At 41.5% G+C, this 22392-nt stretch overlaps 1 long non-coding RNA gene across 8 annotated transcripts in view; it reads right to left on the bottom strand.

Annotated features, from left to right (window-relative positions):
- Positions 1 to 8836: 8836 nt before the first annotated feature.
- LOC109550229 (uncharacterized) overlaps positions 8837 to 22392 on the bottom strand; it is a 42128-nt gene continuing 28572 nt past the window's right edge. For 4 of the 8 annotated variants that reach the window (XR_012327647.1, XR_012327643.1, XR_012327648.1 and 1 more), the window contains 3 exons: positions 20455 to 20591; positions 19390 to 19455; positions 8837 to 10348 (listed from right to left, as the gene is read on the bottom strand). This is a non-coding gene — a long non-coding RNA (uncharacterized lncRNA). Of the gene's footprint in view, positions 10349 to 15605; positions 15912 to 19389; positions 19456 to 20454; positions 20592 to 22392 lie in introns of all 8 variants that reach the window. The other 4 variants (XR_012327646.1, XR_004523064.2, XR_012327645.1 and 1 more) reach the window with 3 other exon arrangements.

Below are 22392 nucleotides of genomic sequence, written 5' to 3'. Positions count from 1 at the left end.
TCTCCACACATGCACATTTCACACACACACGCACACACGCGCGCGCGCACACACACACACACACACCGGCACCTGGCCGTACGGAGCGCCTGCGCCAGCAGCCTTTCCACCCACGTGGAATGCTGCCCACCTGATAACCCCAACACAGTCCCGCGCCTTCCCATTCAGTGTGCCACATGGAGCCGTAGCTGGGTCACACAAGAAATCAGATTGCCTGCAACACGGCTCCACGCACGGTTCAAGGCCTCTTAGGGGAGAGTCAGCCCCCAAAGCCTCCAGCCGCGGAGAAAACGGACGCCTTTGCCTCTTCTCTCCACAGACAATCCCTGCCCCGGCGGCCCATATTTTTGGTATTTCAACACTGAGGCTACACTGAAGTACAGAATAAGTGTGAAAGCCCAACTATAAAGAGAGGTAACCACTTTCACTAAAAAACATTATTTTTGTGCACCACTGCATTAAGATTCAGCCTCTTTTGATAAAACATCAGTAAACTCCCACCTTTCTTCTAATTCTCCTGGGCCCCACCGGCGTTTTCACGTTTTCCTCAGTGCTCTCACCGGAGATGCGCGCAGCCTCCAAAAACGCCGAGGAACTGAAGAGAAATGAGAGGCGCTGGGAGAAAGGCCCTCTGCACAACCCGGAGAGGCCTGTCCCGGCCGCAGGATGGAGGCACACCGTGCTCCCCAGACCTCAGCTGACGGAGAAACAGACGTCGAGAGGGTCCACGAGGCCAGCGGCACTCACTTCCTGCCCCCGGGCCAGAGGAAAATCACCTCTGGCACCACCGGAGTTTAAAACGCGGCTACGCGCTCCTGCAACAGGAAAAGGACGGTTTGTACGCAAGACGCAGGCGCGAGTGCGTCACGTAGGCTGCTGTGCTTCAGGCTGATTGGTCGATTGTTGGAGGGCGGGTGGCATGGAGGCTCCGGAAGGGAAAGTGGCACCGGGGACCTCTCCGGGGATAGGACTTTGAGGGATATGAATATTTTTTTCTTTTGTATTCATCAGAATAGGGGCCCATTATCCGGGGCTCACTTAGAATTTAGGATTAGGTCACACAGAAACTGTCTTAGTTTGCAATGAGTCCATTTCAAGAAGCAATTTATTAAGTGGTGAGGTCAGAACTGCTAAATCAAAAAGACTTAAAACAATTAATACCTGAAATATGTGTGGGTGTTAACTGGGTTCTGGTTTGCACAAATATGCTGCAAAAGACATTTTGAAAAACATGAGGTATATTTTAACATAAACTGAAAATTAGACTGTTGGGGAATTATAATGTTTGGAATTTGTTTTAGAATTTTAAACTTTTACTAAATCAAGGATACGGGGTTAAATGGAAGGCAAGGAACTATTATGGATTAAACAAACAAAAAATACTTAAGACCATATAAACTGAATGCAATAGATGGACCTTGCTTGGATCAGGATTTCTCTCTGTTAGAAAGCGTCATCACAATCAGGGGAATTTGAACATTGACTTTTTATTATACAACATTTAAAAAATCATTTTATTAGGGGTAATCAGGGTTCTTAGCTATGTATTTTTAAGTCCTTAAATATTAGGTAGATACATGGAAGAATTTATCGTTAAAAATGTTATCTGGGGGCTTCCCTGGTGGCGTAGTGATTGAGAGTCTGCCTGCCGGTGCAGGGGACACGAGTTCGTGCCCCAGTCCGGGAAGATCCCACATGCCGCGGAGCGGCTGGGCCCGTGAGCCATGGCCACTGAGCCTGCGCGTCTGGGGCCTGTGCTCTGCAACGAGCGAGGCCACAACAGTGAGAGGCCCGCGTAACGCAAAAAAATAAATAAATAAAAATTAAAATGTTATCTGGGATTTGCTTTAAACTATTCCAGGAAAAATGTTGGTGGGGGAATAAATGAAACAAGATTGGCAGTATTGATAATTGTTAAAACTGAGAAATAGGTACATGGGTAGGCTTATTATACTATTCTCAATTTTTTTTTTTTTTTTTTTTTTTTTTTTTTTTTGCGATACGCGGGCCTCTCACTGTTGTGGCCTCTCCCGTTGCAGAGCACAGGCTCCGGACGCGCAGGCTCAGCAGCCATGGCTCACGGAACGAGCCGCTCCGCGGCATGTGGGATCTTCCCGGACTGGGGCACGAACCCGTGTCCCGTGCATCGGCAGGCAGACTCTCAACCACTGCGCCACCAGGGAAGCCCCCTCAAATATTTTTATATGTTTGAAATTTTCATAATGAAAGTTTGAAATGTATAATTTTCAATAGTGTAATTTCGATAGGAAACAAATGCTGTAGAGAGAACACTGTTTCAATACCTGAAGCTGTTCATGCAAATAATCAATTAACAATCTATAATAAGAAAAAAAGATTCAGCGTCTTTTGCCCTTCTTTTGTTTTCCCTCTTTTTCCTTTAAATGGTAGCATATTAAATACACAGCTGTACCTCTTTCTTTTTAATATATCTTTATTGATGCATATTTTATGTGTCATATAATTCACCCATTTCAAGTGCAAAATTCATTTTTTTTGATAAATTACCAAGTTGTGCAACCATAACCATAAGTCAGTTTTCAATTGTTTCCATCACTACAATAATTGAACAACTTCAATTGTTTCCATCACCCTCAGGCCCATTTACAATTACCCCTCTCCACTCACCCCTCCCTCAGGCCCAGGCAACCCCTTTTGCCTCCTGATTAGAAACTATGCTAAAACAATTCTTGGTATTGTCATCAGAGTCTAAACAGACTTGGCCAGTTTCTTTCCCATCAGAGGAACCAGGCATTTCACAGTGGCTGTCTTCATGGACTAAACCCAGGGTAGCTGTAATAGTAAAATTGAAGGCTGGGGGAAGAGAGAGGAGGCTGTGGCTAGGCACATTGAACTGTGCTTGAACCTATAGGCCCTTTTTCCCCAAAACCACACCACAGTGACTGTCCCCTAACCAGTTCTGGCAAGAACAACTTTTTTAAAAAAAACATAAAACCCAAATTCACAGGAAAAATGACTATATGCCTGAATCTTAATTTACTTTAATTTTTTTAAAAGTAATTTAAAAAGAAATCCTGGATGATTATGACCAAATAGGTTTTTCAGAGCTAAAAAGCAAAAGTTGAGATAAAATGACTGAATCACTATCTTCAGGTACACAGGAAAATGCCTGTCACTGACCATTTGGAATGTTTTTTAAAGAAAGGAAAGAGTCAAAGCAAACACAGGAATCAAAACCCACAGAATTCTGGGCTTCCCTGGTGGTGCAGTGGTTGAGAGTCCGCCTGCTGATGCAGGGGACGTGGGTTCGTGACCCGGTCGGGGAGGATCCCACATGCCGCGGAGCGGCTAGGCCCGTGAGCCATGGCCGCTGAGCCTGCGCGTCCAGAGCCTGTGCTCCGCAACGAGAGAGGCCACAACAGTGACAGGCCCGCGTACTGCAAAAAAAAAAAAAAAAAACCCACAGAATTCAAATTAAGACTCCATCAGGGCTGTTTTGAAGAGCAATGATTGATCACAAAATGAAAAGAAAGGTGAGCAAGTCAAGTTGTAATGCAAGTTGATTTACATAACAAACAGCTCTTGCTGCTTCCACAGCTTCCAGTGAAGTCCTCTATGCTCCATGAGAGGAGGAATACAATAGGTCCTCAACTCAATTAATGTTTGCCTTAAGAATGAGTAAATGGGTACTTCCCCCATGGCGAAGTTGTTAGGGACTCCGCCCTCCTGATACAGGGGACCCCAGCTTCCATCCCTGGTCAGGGAACTAGACCCCACATGCATGCTTCAACTATGAGTTTGCATGCCACAACTAAGGAGCCCGCCTGCTGCAACTAAGACCTGGCACAATCTAATTAATTAATTTTTTAAAATAGTTTAAAAAAAAAGAATGAGTAAATGAATGAAGGCCTATTATGTTCTAAGCACTATGCAAGGAATTGGGGATCGGAAATGACAAAGGTCCCGATGTCAAGAAAACCAAGTACAGTGGAGAAGCAGACATGTAAACAAATACTTTTTATGTAGTGTGGTAACCACTAGAAGTAATTTCAAGGTATATTATAGAGTTAGCTCAGAATGGGCAGTAACATGGTTGGGGTACGAGGTTACATATACTCATATTCTCTGGGAAAACAGTGACAAGGAGAGTGTTCTAGGCAGAAGAAATAGCATTTGCAAAGGGAATGAGTAGTTCAGTCTAAAGCGTTCGTTAAATGCATCAAGATAGATTTCCCCCTGGAGCCATGGGACACAGAGCAAAGGTGAAGGAAGTCCTGGGTGAGGTCAGATGTGGGAAGCAAGAAACAGTTTGATAGTCAAGTTCAAGGAGGTCTATGGAAAGCAAGAGCTGGGCAAAAAGTAAAGGTCTTCAACAGAGGACAGACTAGATGGGTGTGAGCAACAGTGTGCAGAATAATGGAGCAAATTTTTTGTCCTAGTTTATGTGCAGGAGCTCAGAGCTGAGCATGTAGGAAAGTGGCAGGAGTCAAAGCCACAGCTTTGATGGAATAAGGTGGCAGGTGGAATCGTATGTGAATTTTGTGGTGGGGCAGTAGATGTACCAGACAGAAGTAAAGGAATGCTCTTCAAATATGCTACTCAATATTCTGTGAAGAAGAGATAGTATATGGGTAAATGTGGACTTGGATGAATTTTTTTTTAAGTTACGTTACTCTTTCTTTTAAAATTAATTTATTTATATATTTTTGGCTGTGTTGGGTCTTCATTGCTGTGCGTGGGCTTTCTCTACTTGCAGCAAGCGGGGGGCTACTCCTTGTTGCGGTGCGTGGGCTTCTCGTTGCAGTGTGCAGGCTTCTCATTGCGGTGGCTTCTCTTGTTGCAGAGCATGGGCTCTAGGTACACGGGCTTCAGTAGTTGTGGCTCACGGGCTCTGGAGCGCAGGCTCAGTAGTTGTGGCGCACGGGCTTAGTTGCTCCGCGGCATGTGGGATCTACCCGGACCAGGGCTTGAACCCGTGTCCCCTGCATTGGCAGGCAGATTCTTAACCACTGCGCCACCAGGGAAGTCTGGACTTGGATGAATTTAAACAGCATCCCCTAAACAGGTAGAGAAACAAATAAAATGAATAGTAGATATCAGGATTGTTAAGGTGGGCTGGGTCAGGATAAATTAGCATCTTGTCTGATGTATTGATACATACAGAGGTCTTTGTGGATAACGGCCCCCCACCCACCGGAGAAGTCAATTATGACTATAAGGGCAAACAGAGTAAGAAAGTACTCCCTCTTGGGACACCCTGGAAAATCTTTTATTGACTCAGTAGGGAGACAGCCTCTTCTACCCCTAAATTTATGTCACATTGCTTTGCACAGAAATCCTTTGGCTAACGGGATGTGGTCCATACACTCCTCTACAGTGTTCTTAAAAACGTTTTTTCTCAGTATTGACCAAGCTTTAATTATATAGACAGTAGTTGAGACCCGCTCAGACCAGAGCACCATGAGATATGTGAATCATAGCTTCCCACTATCAAAAGGCATGCGATACACTGGTCATTAACCCATAACCTAATAGAATATCTTTCTTGCAAGTGGAGAATCCAGTATGACTTTGATTAGGGTATAGAGATAAAGAGCTGGGTGTGGGAGCAGGAACCTTAGCAGTGGGGGACAGAAAAAAGGAAATAAAGTCTCTGACTCAGACAATAGTGAACTTGGGGAGAAAGGGCAGTTTCAGGTATCAGATTCAAAGCGGTGCACAGAGAGCAAGAACCAGGTTACAATAAAAGTAGAGACCAGGGCTTCCCTGGTGGCGCAGTGGTTGAGAGTCCGCCTGCCGATGCAGGCGACACGGGTTCGTGCCCCGGTCCAGGAGGATCCCACATGCCACGGAGCGGCTGGGCCCGTGAGCCATGGCCGCTGAGCCTGCGCGTCCGGAGCCTGTGCCCCACAGCGGGAGAGGCCACAGCAGTGAGAGGCCCGCGTACCGCAAAAAAAAAAGTGGAGACCAGGAAGAGTCCCCAGACTGTGGTAGGCAGAGGAAGGAGGCTGGTATAGAGACCTGTGGTCAGGTCTCCGCACAGCTTGAGAGCTGTTGAAGATGCTGTTGATTGAAGGTTTTCACCACATATGTAAGGTTTGGCAAGCAAACTTAAAAAAAAAAAAGTCATCCTAAGAGATCTCACTAAAAAGATCTGGAGAATGATATCAGAAACCTTTTAATTTGTTTGGGGGAAAAAAAGCATTGATACAAAGCAAATTATCTATTTCTATACAAAATTGTTCTAGTTCCAGAGAAATAATTTCACTGTCAACAAAATTTGCTGTGCTCTTTATAAATTCCAAGTTAACAAACCCCTCAAACCCCTCTGGTATTGTTTTATATATATACACACTACACACATACCTGGCCAAGGTGGGCAATAAATTTGAATCAAGGTCTACGTTTCCAAAGTAGCAGAGCCAAGTAGAGAGTCCCCCGGCAGCATTCTTTTTTTAAAAGGTTTCTTATTTATTTTTAAAGGATTTTGGGGTTCTTTTTGTGGGGGGCAGGGAAGGGAATCTGAGCATGCTCCATCTATCTACATGACACCATAATAACTTGTAGACAAGATAATCATGTGGTTCCAGGAAAGACACTGGGGACTAGGGTGAAGGCAACTCTCATTCAAGAGAATGGAAGCAAGAAAATTCTGAATGTGACTTCACAATGCGGGTAAAGGTGGTGGTTTGGGAACATGCGGTAAGGGTATTTATTTGCCTAATTTCAGCATTGCTAGAGCACATGCTAACAATGGTATTCCACTTCTGAAATTCCACTGGTTCTGGAATTCCAGCAAAGGTCCCTCCAGGTCATCGTGTTCTCCCCGACCTCATAGTGCTGCTTGGGAAGGCACTGCCTTTTCTTTGCATCACAAATTGTTTAGCAAACTATTCATGAAAGAAAAAATAAATTATTAAATTCTATGAAAATTGTCTTGAGCTCTGACTCAATGTATCCAAATAATTTTTTTTTCTGTATATAACATCCTTAAAACTCAGCTGAAGCTTCAACTAGTTGATCGTTTGGCATTTTGAGAAGTCAGGATTCAAGTAGAAGAGGCAGCCCCTTGCTTTACCACATTCATCCTGAGCCTGTAACTGAGACAAGATGTCCTGCCCTCTGGAAGAGGGGTACCACCACACTTTGTCACATCTGCCATTTTAGAATGTTCCCCAACAGCTGCAGCTGGGCCTGCCAAGGGGATGCTTCCGTGACACAAAAAGCCTTTCATTACAGTTTTCAATGCTATTTGAGATGTTTGGATTCTTCTGTTGTTACTGTTATTCTTGAAGTTTGCTTCTGGTTTGGAGCCCTATTTAAAACCTGGAGATCTCTTTTCCTTAGATCAAAGTTATCTTGTGCCCACAGACAGTGGTATATATGTACCGTAAACAGAGCTTTGTCACAAATGATCTTCCAGATGGGAGAAGAACACCTGAGCTATTCAATACAAACCCACATTTTTACTGTGACAAGCATGTCTTATATTTTCCTGTTATAGCCTTCTGACTTCAAGTCTTCATCCTACTTTAAATGTGCAGATTTTCTTTAATCCTATTTCTTAATGAAAAAAGAAACTATTAGGGAGATAAAAAGTTTAGCGTTTTTAAGTGTATGCTTCGGGGATATTGATTTATTCATTTATCACCCTTGGTAATCCAAATGAGAAAGGATATCAGGCTAACTTAGAAATTCGCAGGGTCTTCCCTCTCAGGCTTCTGTGCAATTAATTAGAACAACAGGGAAGGCTTTCATGAAAGTTATATCTTCAGGCTCACCCTCATGTTCTTTTATCTGAACATAACATGTTGGTTTCTAATTTCTTTTCTTTTTTCCACTCCCCACCAAATCATGTAGGTTAACAGCCAATCAAAAAGCAAAGAGATTTTCTAATGATAAGATTATGATGTATTTAATATGATAAACTACTTTCCTAATTTCAAAGTATAGCTTTCATGCAGAAAAAAAAAATGTCATTATGTAAGTTGCTCTCTTCAAACTGCAGTTAATATGATAATTAATTTCTTTGATTTTTGTCTATCAGTACATATTCTTGAGCTCCTGATGGGGTCATAGCAGTATGATCCATGTTATGCTTCTTTTGAGCCCGATTTAAATCAGGGATCTATCAACAGGGGTCTTGTTGACCAGTGGGGGAAGTCAAGTGGACGTATGTGAAAGCATCTTTACCAAGCTAGTGTTGGTTTTTATGGTGAGGGCTGGGGTGTGCTCTTCTTCAGTGTATTCCCCAGATTCTGGGAGCGATGGTGACCCCCAGCCTTCAGTGAAGTACTCCTCCCAGGATTGCCCTCAGCCAAAGACTGCCATCCCCCCAAGGTCATGCTCCCTCCCTGAACACAGCATTTATCCAATGACTGGTTGATGAGAGAGCAAGTATTAGAGGCTCCAGGCCCTGGCCTTGAGGCAGGATAACTCAGAAGGACCATCCCAGCTTCAGACAACCTGGGGAACCACTTACCTTTGCATTTTAAGTGCATTTTAAGTCACTCCTCTCTCTGCCCTCCTCTGTGCTAGTCCCCAGGGCACTGCCCAGTATATTTCTTACATGCAGATCTGTCTCAGAGCCTGTTTTTTGGGGGGACCCAGCCACAGCAGCATCAAATGTTGATATAATGAAATCAGAATGCCCAGGTTTTGGTCCTGCTCCTGCCACCACAGAGAGTCCCCTCTCTCGACTTCCTTTAAAAGGGTTGCTTTTAAAGGAAATCTCGACTAGATTTCCAAAGTAACATCTCTCTAAAAGTCTAAGATAACTATCATAGTAAGCACTCAATCTTGATTGTTCTTCTAAAAATTATAACTAATATCAACTGAAAAGAACATGGAATCAAAAATCAATGACCAGGAATCAGTTTTAATTACTAATTTGTTTGACAACACAAAATAGATTTCCCCTTACGTATCTATTCCACAACAGAAGATACTCTTATAAATCATCCCTATTCTGAGTTTAATTCAGCAGCTTTCATTCCATTCTTCTCTCTGCCCAGGTTTCCAGGAGCACAGGTAAATCCACTCAGTCATCTCCTCTCCATCTGGAACCAGATCAATGATTGCAAGGAGGGTTTGTAGAATCCATCTGGAGTCAGATATTTCAGAATCAAGCAACAATGTGTTAGTATTCTTAAGTGGAAAAGTTTTAAAAGGAAAAGGGACTCCTTAAAAACAACTTAATATAATAGGGAAAGAATTATAACCAACTTATTAAATGAAATATATCCAACTAGTTAAAATATATGACTCCACTACTTAAAGTCCCAAGTCCTTTGTTTTTCATTTTATCCTCTTAGATTACTTCTTTGACATAGGTATCATTAAAGCCATTGCAGTACTTGCAGTAACTCTATCCTTCTTGGTTGGTGCCTTAAGAGAACGTAAACACCCACCCAGAGAGGCAGGGTGTCAGTTCCTGCCACTAGCACCAAGGTGTTCTTGACCTTAGGGTAAAGTTTTTTTACAAATTCACTTTGTTTCTTTATTTTCCCCTCCCCTTCCTTTCCTGTTTTATCCATCCTGCTTTTTGGTCCCTCCCTCTGGCATACACTTGGTCCTGCATCTTTTCCTATAAGGGTGTACTCTGTGCCCGCGTTTGACTGCTGTTACTGGGGTTGCTTCCATTCTCTTCCTGCCTGTTGGCTCCACAGCTTGCCTGAGTGCTGCAGAACTCACTTCCAAGTGCCCATCTCAGCATGAGGCAGCCTTCTCCTGGTGGTGTGGGGAGAGGTGAGGGTAGTGAGCTATTATGAGATGAGGTGTGGGGAGGCGTGGTGAGGTGTGGTCAGGTATGGTGAGACGTGGGGAGACATGGGGAGGCGTGGTCAGGTATGATGAGATGTGGGGAGACATGGGGAGGTGTGGTTCTATTTTTTCTAAAGTGACTCCATGCACAGTGGGAGAAACTATAACCTGCCCTGGAACACCTATCATTGGCCAAAAAGGCCTAGCTTTCTGGCAATACTGTCTGGTTACCCAGTTGACCCTGGAAAACAATCACATTCTCTGTGCATGTAATTTATCTCATCCACATAGGAAAGTGGCCTGGATTACCTACCACCTGACGTCATCAACTGTGGCAACCTACCATCCTAGAAGCACTTTGCTTTTAACCTACTACCACGTGGGAGGTGTGTGCAGACTTTTATCACAAGCTTTGGAGAGGGCTTCCCTGGTGGTGCAGTGGTTGACAGTCCGCCTGCCGATGCAGGGGACACGGGTTCGTGCCCCGGTCCGGGAAGATCCCACATGTCGTGGAGCGGCTGGGCCCGTGAGCCATGGCCGCTGCGCCTGCGCGTCCGGAGCCTGTGCTCCGCAATGGGAGAGGCCGCAGCAGTGAGAGGCCTGCATACTGGAAAAAAAAAAAAAAAAAAAAAAAGACTATAACTCCACTGCCTGTATCAATCTGGTTGGAATTCCAGTCTGATCTTACATGCCTCTGTGACTAGGCAATCAGTATTATCCATTGCAAATCAGCGCAACTATAAGTTTGTGACCTACAACCACAGACAAATCCTCTGCACTGCTGTGCAGTCATCCCATGTGTCTTTAAACAGCCACCTCAAACCTAAATTTCTAAACAGTGTTTCTAAATCTTTACCACTCTCCTCATGACCGTTCCCCAGAAATCATCCGCAGATGGGAACTCCCTCAACCTCTTGCCCTTCTTCTACCCAACTACAGATTTATCTTCATTTATACCTGTCCTTCCCTTCTTCCATCTCATTTGAGAGAGTATCTAACCACTTACTCAAAGCTGCTCAGGATACCAACTTTTCTTATCTCCTTTAATGTTTCAGTCTTTTCATGTATCCGTTTTATGCTGTATCCTCAATCTCTCCCTCCCTACTGCTTTCTTCCCTTAGCCTATGAACAAGCCCAAGCTTTTTATCTTTAAGGAGAAAAAAAGGCCTTCTGTCTTCTACACAAACTCTCTTTCCATTCACAGACAACCTTCTGCAAAGATCAGTCTATGGAACCATCACTGCCTCTTTACTACCCTCTGGTTCACTACTTTACCCACTTCAATCTGGCTTCCAACCCCACTTGAATTGGGAAGCTACCCCCGCAGATGGCAGATGTGACATCTGTATCACCTTAGTCTGTATCATTCTTAGTCTTTGATATACACGCTGTCTCTGTGTCATTGACCATTGACCACATTTCTTTCTGTAGTCCCTTCTTCTTTGGTAACTGGGACATCACTTTCTCCTGGTCTCCTGCTTACCTCTGATGATTTCTTCTCGGTCTACAACTCCTAACCCTTTAAATGCTTACATTCTCTAGGGCTCCACCCTCACCCTTCCTCTTCAATTCATTCACACTCTCCCTTGGTGATCCTGACCAACTCATACTTCCAATTCCACCTACAATCTGATAGTTCCCTAAATTTTCTGCCTAGATATCCCAGGCATCCCAGAGCTCTTCTGGGCCCTAGGACAGTAACTCCCTAATGGACATTTCTACTTGTGGGTCACACGGACACATCAAATTCAACATGTCCCAATTCAAAGTCCTCATCTTCCCCCCCGCCCACTCCCCAGCACCTGCTCCTCCTGGGCTCTTATTTTGTCTGATGATCCCATGACCCACCCAAGCACACAAGCCAGATATCTGAGTCTGATCCTCAGCTCCTTCACTCAAATCCTCTCTTTCTGTCTTCTATTCTCAGTTAGTAAAATCCTATCAAGACTTTTTAAAATCTCTTGAATTTGTCTCTTTCTCTCCAGTTCCTCAATTACTGCTCCATCATCTCCAACCTGGACTGCTCTCCTGACTCCAGCTTTGTCCCTTTCCAATCTGTCCTTCATAAGGCAGCCAGCAGTTGTCTTTCCTTGTTAGGATAACTTTCTAAATAACGTAATGCTCAGCTTAGAGTCCTTAAGTGGGAGGAATATGGCCATTGGGTAGTAAAGTTGCCTAACTTTATTTTACTTAACCTATTTTTAACTGATAACTTTTATATTAAATTTATAATTATTTATTTATTTATTTATTTATTTTTGCGGTACGCGGGTCTCTCACTGTTGTGGCCTCTCCTGTTGCAGAGCACAGGCTCCAGACGCACAGGCTCAGCAGCCATGGCTCACGGGCCCAGCCGCTCCGCGGCACGTGGGATCCTCCCGGACCGGGGCACGAACCTGCGTCCCCTGCATCGGCAGGCGGACTCTCAGCCACTGTGCCACCAGGGAAGCCCTAAATTTATAATTTTTAAATAGCAGGACAAGTTTGGTAGAGGACTATGAGGGACTTCCATTCTAGAACCTCTTTCTCAGAATCAGGAAAGTTAATATGGCATTCAAGAGGTTTTGGGGTTTTTTTTTAATATTTATTTTTATTTATTTATTTATCTATCTTTATTTTTGGCTGTGTCAGGTCTTTGTTGCAGCATGCAGGGCAGGCGGGATGGTTTTAGCTGCAGCGCGTGGGCTCCTTTCTAGTTGTGGAGAGCGGGTTTTCTTCTCTAGTTGTGGCATGTGGGCTCTGTAGTGCATGGGCTCTGTAGCTTGCGGCATTCAGGCTCAGTAGTTGTGGCGCATGGACTTAGTTGCCCTGTGGCATATGGGATCTTAGTTCCCTGACCAGGGATTGAACCCACATCCCGTGCACTGGAAGGTGGATTCTTTACCACTGGACCACCAAGGAAGTCCCAAGAGTTTTATATTTAATACTTCTGAGTTGCCAGTTTGGTGAAATACACACTATATATCCATGAAATTTAATGTGCAAATCAAATAATTAAAAATGTGTTTATTTCATTTATACAAAATTTTAAAGTTCTCACTATATAAAAAAAATCAGTTTGTCAGTAATTTTCTTAAGATGGGATCCAACTCCCTCTCAGTTCTCTGGGATCTGATGTGAGGACAGCTGGTTTATAATTGGGAAATACTGAGTGAATGCGGACAGCTGCAGACTTTGTATTTATTTGTTTATGATTCCTTTTACCTAAATGGGAATTCCTTCTCATTTTTCCTACCAATCCTTGGGTCTGGGAGAGGAGGAAAATGGCAGCAGAAGGACCCAAATCTGTGCTTACACTAAATAGATATTTTTTTCTTTCTTGTTTTTTTTAAATTGGGATATAATTGACATACATTATAATCGTTTCAGGTGTAGAATCTAATGATTCAATATTTATATATATTGCAAAACAATCACCACAATAAGTTTAGTAATCCATCACCACACGTAGTTACAAATTCTTTTCCTTTTTTGTGGGCCGCGCCCCTCGACATGTGGGATCTTAGTTCCCTGACCAGGAATCGAACCCATACCCTCTGCATTGGAAGCACCAGGGAAGGCCCAAATTCTTTTTCTTGTGATGAGAACTTTTAAGATCTACTCTCTTAGCAACTTTTGAATATACAGTAGAGCATTATTAACTATAGTCACCATGCCTTATATTTTAATCACTATAATTCTAAATGCATTTTGATATCTGATATTACCGTTATCTCCTCTTTACTTTTTTTTTTAAAGATCATATTATCTTTCATTTTAACCCTACTCTCACTTTTCAAAATGTCCACTATTCTTACATGTTTATGCCAAATAATTAAGTCTTCGGTCAATAAATAGCAAAGGGATGGAAGGAGAATGGACATTTAGAATTTCTTTTTATTTCGTTTTCTAAAAGGAAGACTGAAAAGGCATTTAAAAATTCTTGAAATGCTAACTGTAGAGGTTAAGACTCACTCTGGAAGCCATGATCTCCCAGCTTTGAATTCCAGCTCCACCACCCACAAGCTGGGTAAGCTTGGACAAGTTTCTTAACTTCTCTGCGTCCTCAACAGTAACATTGGGATAATATTATTATACCTATTTAAAGTCTTTTTGTGAAGATTGCATGAGAGAATACATAAAGCTTTTGGACAGTACTTGGCAGGCAGGAAATGCTTAGTAAATGTTAACTCATAGTAATGCCTGTCTAGAACATATGCACCACGAGAACAGGAACTTCTATTTTGGCCACAATCCTATTGCCAGCAATAAAGACCTTGCAGTTCAGTTCATTTAAGTTCAACAAATATTCATGAATACTTATGACATGCCAGACAGACACCAGAGATGCAGTGATGAGTAAGAATTTGGCCTCGCCCTAGAGAGGCGAAGACACGTAGGAAGGTAGAATTTTCTCTCCATTCTTTCTTTGCTATGCTGTTCCCTCTTCCTGGAACACTCTTCCGCCACTTCTTCACCTGCTTAATTCCTACCATTATTCATATCCTTAAAACTCTCAGCTCAGACATTACATCCCCACAGAAAACTTTCCTGACATTCCAGGATGGGCGAGGAAACTTCCCCAGCCCCTGTGCAAACTTCTGTTGTGTTCTTAGCAGATGGTGATTTGTCTGTCTCCTCTGCTGACTAGTCTAAGTAAACAGAGGTCAGGAAGGTGGATTGCAGCTCTGTGGCCTCAGCACCCAGCCCAGGATCTGCTATGTAACATGTGTGCAATGTGTGGTAAGAAACTAATGATGGGGCTTCCCTGGTGGCGCAGTGGTTGAGAGTCCGCCTGCCGATGCAGGGGACACGGGTTCGTGCCCCGGTCCGGGAAGATCCCACATGCCGCGGAGCGGCTGGGCCCGTGAGCCATGGCTGCTGAGCCTGCGCGTCCGGAGCCTGTGCTCCGCGACGGGAGAGGCCACAACAGTGAGAGGCCCGCGTACCGCAAAAAAAGAAAAAAAAAAAAAAAGTAACTAATGATGATGAAGAAACCCGGTAATCTTTCCACGATGAGAGGACTCTTTCTGAACAGTCGTGCCATAGCTTTAAGAAGCAAAGACGTGTATTGCAGTACAAATTATGACTTCAAAATGGCATAATAGCAAAACAGAAACAGACTCACAGACATAGAAAACAAACTTGTGGTTACCAAAGGGAAGGAGAGGGAGAGAGGGACAAATTTGGAGTATGGGATTAACAGATAAAAACTACTGTGCAACAAGGATATATTGTATAGCACAGGGAATTATGGACATTATCTTGTAATAATTTATAATGGGGTATAATCTGCAAAAATACAGAATCACTATGCCATACACCTGAAACCAATATAACATTGTAGATGAACTCTACTTCAATAAAATGTTAATAAAAATGAAAATGACGTAATAAACCAAACTTTATAAAATCTCCTTTTGATCCTTCCTAGGTACTACATTGTTCTGAAAGTTACATGAAAAGAAATAACTAAGTTAAATGGTGAGAAATGAAAATAGAAGATCACTGTTATCTCAGTGGTGACCATGTAGCCAGTAACACTAATTGGAAAAGCCAGACAGGTGACCGCAAGCCTGGGGTCATTTTTACACAGCAGCATCTATTTTACTCCTTTAAAAAACAGTGGGAGAGGGACTTCCCTGGAGGTCCAGTGGTTAAGACTCTGCGCTTCCACTGGAGGGGGCATGGGTGCCAACCCTGGTTGAGGAACTAAGATCCCACATGCTGTGTGGCCCTACCAAAAAATAAATAAGTAAATAAATAAAATAATGAAAACAACAACAACAAACTGTGGGAGAGGTGAATTCCCCTACGTCAGAAGTATTTTATAGAGTACCTTATAAAATTATCATTTAAGGTAAGCAAGTCGTCTGGGCTCATACCGAAGGATTAACTGCTGTGATAATCCTGGTGGTGGTGAGGTTTCCTGAGACTCAAGTGTCGCTGATTTCTTCACACCATGTCCCCATATCGACCTTCCCTTCCTCTGGTATTCAGAGAAGGAGGGATGGCTAAAAATGGTTCCCACAGAGGGAAAAGTCTCTAAATCCCTTTTCTGTGCTTCTTCACCTCTTGGTGATCTTCCATGTTTTGCTCCAAGGGAGGCGCTGCCCCCTCCCCGCCATCACACATTCAGCCTCATCTCCAAAGAGCCAGGATCCCTTTGCTTTCTCTCCACCCAGTTGGATCTGGAATCAGTGAGGACGGTATCATCAGTGTAAATAAGGCCCAGAGAATTTATCGTGTGATCCTGAGTAGGGATGTGAGTATTTTAATAGATGAAGTCTTGATCCAAGAAAATGAATTCCTGGTTTTCAAAGTTTCAGGCATCAACAAGCAAGCGGTGGGAGGGGTTTTGGGGTCTCGCCCATGGCAGCTGTCTACTCCACCTACTTAGATGTCTGATGTGTCTTCAGTCTTGGTTTCTATTTTTAAAAAACGTCTCTTCCTTCTTCCATAAAAATTTGCCTGGGGTTCTGGCCCATAAAAACATTACAATCGCATGTAACGGTTTGAGAAAAACCACAATTATGAAAACCTCAGGGTAATCTTACATCCAAATACTTCATATTATCTGAAATTATCAAAAGTTAATACGGTTACCACCTCCCCCTCCCCAAATCAGAGCAGAGGGAAAAGGGTTTTGAATCAAACATCCTTTCCTCAGTTAAAATCATTCTGGAAAAAAAACAGCATTTGATCAAGTTTAGACAAGACTTTTTTGGTTGTTGTTGAAGATTGCTGCAATGGTTTCATATTAGGTTTTCTTGCCCCTTTCCAATTTGTTTACAATCACCCCTCCCTCCCCAGGGGTTTTGGAATGAATCATCAACTTTTCTTTTTCAAGTACACTATTAAATTAGGCTACGGCCTGGAATCAAACATTTGTTCTTACAAGCATTTCTTTCATGTCATCAGCTGTAATGGAAACCAGAAATTCAGTAGGCAGGCCTTATCTCCAGAAAAGCAGAAGCAGGGACATCCAGGCCCACACTTCTGCTGTCAGGCATCATTTGGACAAATCTAAAAATCATATTTAAGGGTTGGAGAATTGATACTAAAATTAGAAAAGGCCAACTTAAATTTATGTGAAAATTCATAATTTCTTTTAATTCAGAAGTGATACGTGTCATTCATATTGAGTAAGAAGTTAAAAATAGCTTCTTCCTCTGAATTTCAATCTTACATAAGATGCTTTTAAAGGACATCCACACTTTAAAATAAACAGTGTTTTTCAAATTCCAGCTTCAAGAGCTTAAAGATACCTTCAGTCCATTTTTAATTTCAGGAAACAGCAATTGTTGAATATAAAAATACTTAATTATAAGAATGGCCATCTTTTAGTGATACATTATTATGAAAACCAGACCTTCACCAAAAGATATAAATGAGATGACATATAAGATGACCATTTATCCATTCAGCCAATAGTGCTATCACTAAGTTAAGGATTAATGATGTAACAATAAACAAAACATACAAAAATCCCTGTCCTGTGGAATTTATATCAAAGGGAAGGCAAGTGAGATAGATTATAAACAAAATACATCAATAAATATATAGAGAAACACTATAAAGAAAACAGAGCAGGGAAGGCGATTAGAGAGTGGTGGGGATGGGGAAGAAGTTACAGTTTTAAGTAGGAGGGTCGGGAAAGGTGGTGTTTTTGTAATGTCGTAAAGGAAGTGTGACTTTGAAGAAGAGGACTCCATGCAGAAGGAACTACCAGTGCAAAGGCCCCGAGGCAGGAGTACCTGGCATAGTTAAGGGACAGCAAAGAGTCCCATGTGGCCTGTGCAGAGTGAGTAGGCCAGAGGGTGTGAAGGGGTTAAGTTATAAGTTAACCCCTTGAGTAGGGTTAACCCTACTCAACACTACTTAAGTTAAGTAGGGTTGGGGTGAGCAGATTATATAAGGCCTTGGAGGGCATTGTGAAGATGTTGCTTTTTACTTTGAATGAGGTGGGGAGCCTTTGGAAGATTTTGAACAGAAAGTGACATGGTCTGACTTAAGTCCTTAAAAGATTACTTTGGCTACTGTGTTGCAAATCGATTTAAGAAAGGGAAGGCTAGGGGCTTCCTTGGTGGTGCGGTGGTTGAGAGTCCGCCTGCCAATGCAGGGGACACGGGTTCGTGCCCTGGTCGGGGAGGATCCCACATGCCGCAGAGCGGCTGGGCCCGTGAGCCATGGCCACTAAGCCTGCGCGTCCGGAGCCTGTGCTTCGCAGAGGGAGAGGCCACAGCAGTGAGAGGCCCACGTACTGGAAAAAAAAAAAAAAAAAAAAAGACAAGAAAGGGAAGGCTAAAAAGAGGAAGACTAGCTGGGTACATACTGGACACTCCAGAAATACTTGTTTACTACACACTGCATTGTTACATTAAGTTCCCTCTTTTTTACTTATTTCACCTTTTAAAACTTTACTTCAATAACCTATAAGGGAAAAGAATCTGAAAAAAAATAGATACATATGTATGTATAACTGAAACACTTTGCCATATACCTGAAACTAACATAACATCATAAATCAGTTATACTTCGATTAAAATAAATAAATAAAAGAAAGGCAAAAAAATTTTACCTTATTTATTTCCTTATTCTCCATGTTATTTAGGGCTGTAATTCAAATTTGAAAGCAATACAATTGCATTTCTTTGAAACACTGAATTCATCTCAGACTTTTCACCATCGAGTCAAGCTCGTCTCTCATTTAACTTCCTCTTTCCCCTTCCTTAATTTGGGCAAAGAGTTAAAAATAGTTTGTTCTCTGTGAGCAGGAACAACTACAGATCAACAGAAGTAGATAGGAGTAGGCTTAATACTAATGGCTAACATTTTTGGAGTGTTCTACATGTACTAGGCACAGTGCTAAATGTTCAACATGAATTAGTTCATTTAATCTTTACAATGACTTCCTGAAGTAGGTACTGTTATCATTCTCATTTTCACAGGAAGAGAGAAGTTAAATAACCACTTGAGGTTATACGGCTGGCAAAGGGCCAGGCCTGGATTGAAACTAAGGCCATGGGACTCAGAACCTGTGCAGGTGATGGCCACAGTATATTACTATTACCTCCCAGCCGCCCACAGAAATGCCCACGCTAAGAGATGGAGAGACAGGGAAGACCTCGGGAAACTTTGACTGGAGAATGATGCTGTGAAGTAACAATGGTCCACTTGGTCTTCTTGTGGTCTATATGGTTAATGAACAGATGGTATTTCTGTTTATAAATCAGTCTTCTGTGAGTTTGGTTTGCTTGAATCAGCACCTCCCCCTCCCCTTCTGCCTCCCAGACCCCACTGCTGCCCTCCCCATCTCCCTCCACTGCCTCAAGCTTTATCAATCCAGAGGCTGGACTACATCATGCAGGCTAGACTAAAGGTGCTGCCTGCCCCCGATAGACAGCTCTCCCTCTTTACACACCATGGTTCCAAATGACTATTCAGAGTTGTTTACAACCTAATACAAAATTATTCGAGGCTACGTTATTTTTGTGCCCTGATTTTGATCTATTTAGGCTTCTTCCATGTAAGTGAAGAGGTTTTTAGTGCATTTTGGAAATCTGATTTGTCATTTTGTGCTCTGGATCTCTGTTGCCTCTTGGGAGTGCACGGGTCCTATCTTATCTGCCATCCGAGGCAGGGAAGGCTGAGGTGGTGGACACTTACATTTAATGCAGTTGATGTGGCGTGGATTCTAGATTTATCCTTTGCCGTAACTAGATGTATCCTTTGCTGTAAGAAAACGGATTTGGAGTTTAAGTAAACTGGTAACTGACAATATTGGAAAAACACCAAAGAGTTTTCTCAGCTACTTCTCTCATTTTTGTGAACAGACTCTTCATCAAGTCTTTGCGTTCCATCTCATTCCCTAGGACTGCTCAGCACATTGTTTTTCTTGTGTAAACATTTGATATATTTTGCATATATTTTATATGTGTGTACATGTATATGTGTATGTATTATATAGGTATGTATTGCTTTTATTTAAAAAAAAATCCTGCTCTTTTATAGAATATAGTAGTTGCTTGCAGGGAGAAGAATGTGGTAGCTAGGAAACAGGGGTGAAAAGGAGGTTTTATTCCACTCTGTATATTATTTTCTACCTTTTGAAATCTATACAGTATTTGTGAATTACCTATTCTAGTTCATTAATTGATTTACTTTTACAGTAAAACTATTTCAGATTAAAAGAAATTAATTCTCTCCTTATGTAGTTGAAAACATCATATCTGTTATGATGAACTTATTTTTTCTAATTAGAATAATAAACTGCTCTTGATAAATATTGTTTTAGGAAAATATTTCCCCAAAATGGTTGTTAGACAAATATTGTATGATCTCACTTATATGTGGAATCTAAAAAAAAAAAAAAAAAAGAACTAATAGATACAGAGGACAGATTGGTTGCTGCCAGAAGTGGGTACTGGGGGGGTGGGCAAGATGGGTGAAGGTGGTCAAAAGGTACAAACTTCCATTATAAAATAAATAAGTCCTGGAGAGGTAATAGATAGCATGGTGACTGTTAGTTAATAGCATGGTGACTGTATTGCATATTTGAAAGTTCCTAAGAGAATAGATCTTCAAAATTCTTGTCACAAGGAAAGAATTTCATAACTATGTGTGGTGATGGATGTTAACTAGAATTACAGTGGTGATCAGTACAATATATACATATAGCAAATCATTATGCTGCACACCTGAAACTAATATAATGTTATATGTCAACTATACCTCAATTAAGGAGACAAAGAATGAAGACCCCATGGTCAGACAGCAGATAGCCAGGTAGAAATCTCAGTTATGTTACATTCCAGCTGAGTGTCCTTGGACACACTGGGTAAGCTCTCTGAGCGTCATTTTTTCCCCATCTGCAAACAGAAGATATGATGGTCTCTACTTCACAGGGTAGTTGTGAAGGTTAAACAAGTCTTGTGTGTAAACCCATAGCACAGTGCCTGGTACACAGTCAAGTCTCAATAAATGTTACCTTCAAGACAAAAAAATACAAAATTGTTTTAACCAAAACTTATAGCAAAAAAAAAAAATTGTTAAAGGAGACTACATCTAGTAGAAATTATAACAATATATTCTTAAAACATAATTTAAAGAGGTTTTACAGCAAAATCATATCTCCTCATCTTATATCAGTAGCAGCAAAATATAGATGCAGTAGCAGATACTGGAAAGCATTTATTACTCTAACGTGCCATACTCAGTGGTGGCAAAACTCTAGAAACATTCCCTTTAAAAAAATTTATTAAAGTATACATGATTTACAATGTTGTGTTAATTTCTGCTGTACAGCAAAGTGGTTCAGTTATACATATATATACATTCTTTTTTCATATTCTTTTCCATTATGGTTTATCACAAGATATTGAATATAGTTCCCTGTGCTATACAGTAGGACCTTGTTGTTTATCCATCCTATATATAATAGTTTGCATCTACTAATCCCAAACTCCCAATCCATCCCTCCCCCATCCTCCTCTTGCTTGGCAACCATAAGTCTGTTCTCTATGTCTGTGAGTCTGTTTCTGCAGAAACATTCCCTTTAAAATGAAGAAAAATATGAAGATGATGTGATCATCATGTTTAAAAAAATATATCTGAGAAGACAAAATAATAAGTACAAATACTGTCAAGGAAAAAGCAAAGTTATCATTTGAACATGGTATTATTACTTGAAAAAAAAGAGAAATCTATTGAATCTACTAGAAATAATGTTAGGTGGAAAGTTACAAGATGCTTAAAATCAATAGACTAGGAACAACTAGATATCCACGTGCAAAGCAATAAAACTGGACCGCTACCTCACACAATACTCCAAAATTAACTGAAAATGGATCATAGCTCTAAAAATATGACCTAAAACTACAGAACTCTTAGAAGAAAATGTAGTAGTAAATTTTTGTGACCTTGAGTTAGGCAATGGTTTCTAAGATATGCCAAAATAAAAAATAGATGAGAATTCATCAAAATTAAAAACTTTGAAGGACACCATTGAGAAAGTGAAAAGAAAACACACAGAATGGAACAAAATATTTGCAAATTATATATCTGATTCATCTGATATTTGGACTATATCATTTAATAAACTCTTAAAACTCAACAGTAAAAAAAAAATAACCCAATTAAAAATGGGCAAAAGACTTGAATAGCTTTTTCTCCAAAAAAGATATGTAGTCCCCCTTTGCCCATGATTTCACTTTCTATGGTTGTAGTAAACTGTGGTCAAAAATATTAAATGGAAAATTCTAGAAATAAACAATTCATAAGTTTTAAATTACATGCCATTCAGAATAGTGTGATGAAATCTTGCTCTGTCCTGCTTCATCCCACCTGGGATCATCCTTGCGTCCAATGTATCCTGCCCATTAGTCACTTAGACTTAGTAGCCTTCTCAGTTATCAGATTGACTGTAGTTTATCGAAGTGCTTGTGTTCAAGCAACTCTTATTTTACTTAATAATGGCCCCAAAGTGCAAGAGTAGTGATGCTGACAATTAGGAAATGCCAAAGAGAAGCTGTAAAGTGCTTCCTTTAAGTGAAAAGGTGAAAGTTCTTGGCTTAATAAGGAAAGAAAAAGAATTGTATGCTGAGGTTGCTAAGATCTAGGGTAAGAACAAATCTCCTGTCCTTAAAATTGTGAAGAAGGAAAAAGAAATCT

Source organism: Tursiops truncatus, chromosome 18, assembly GCF_011762595.2.
Source record: "Tursiops truncatus isolate mTurTru1 chromosome 18, mTurTru1.mat.Y, whole genome shotgun sequence".
Lineage (NCBI taxonomy): Eukaryota > Metazoa > Chordata > Mammalia > Artiodactyla > Delphinidae > Tursiops > Tursiops truncatus.
The sequence above is the reverse complement of the archived record's forward strand: the minus strand, read 5'-3'. Positions and strand labels throughout refer to the sequence as shown.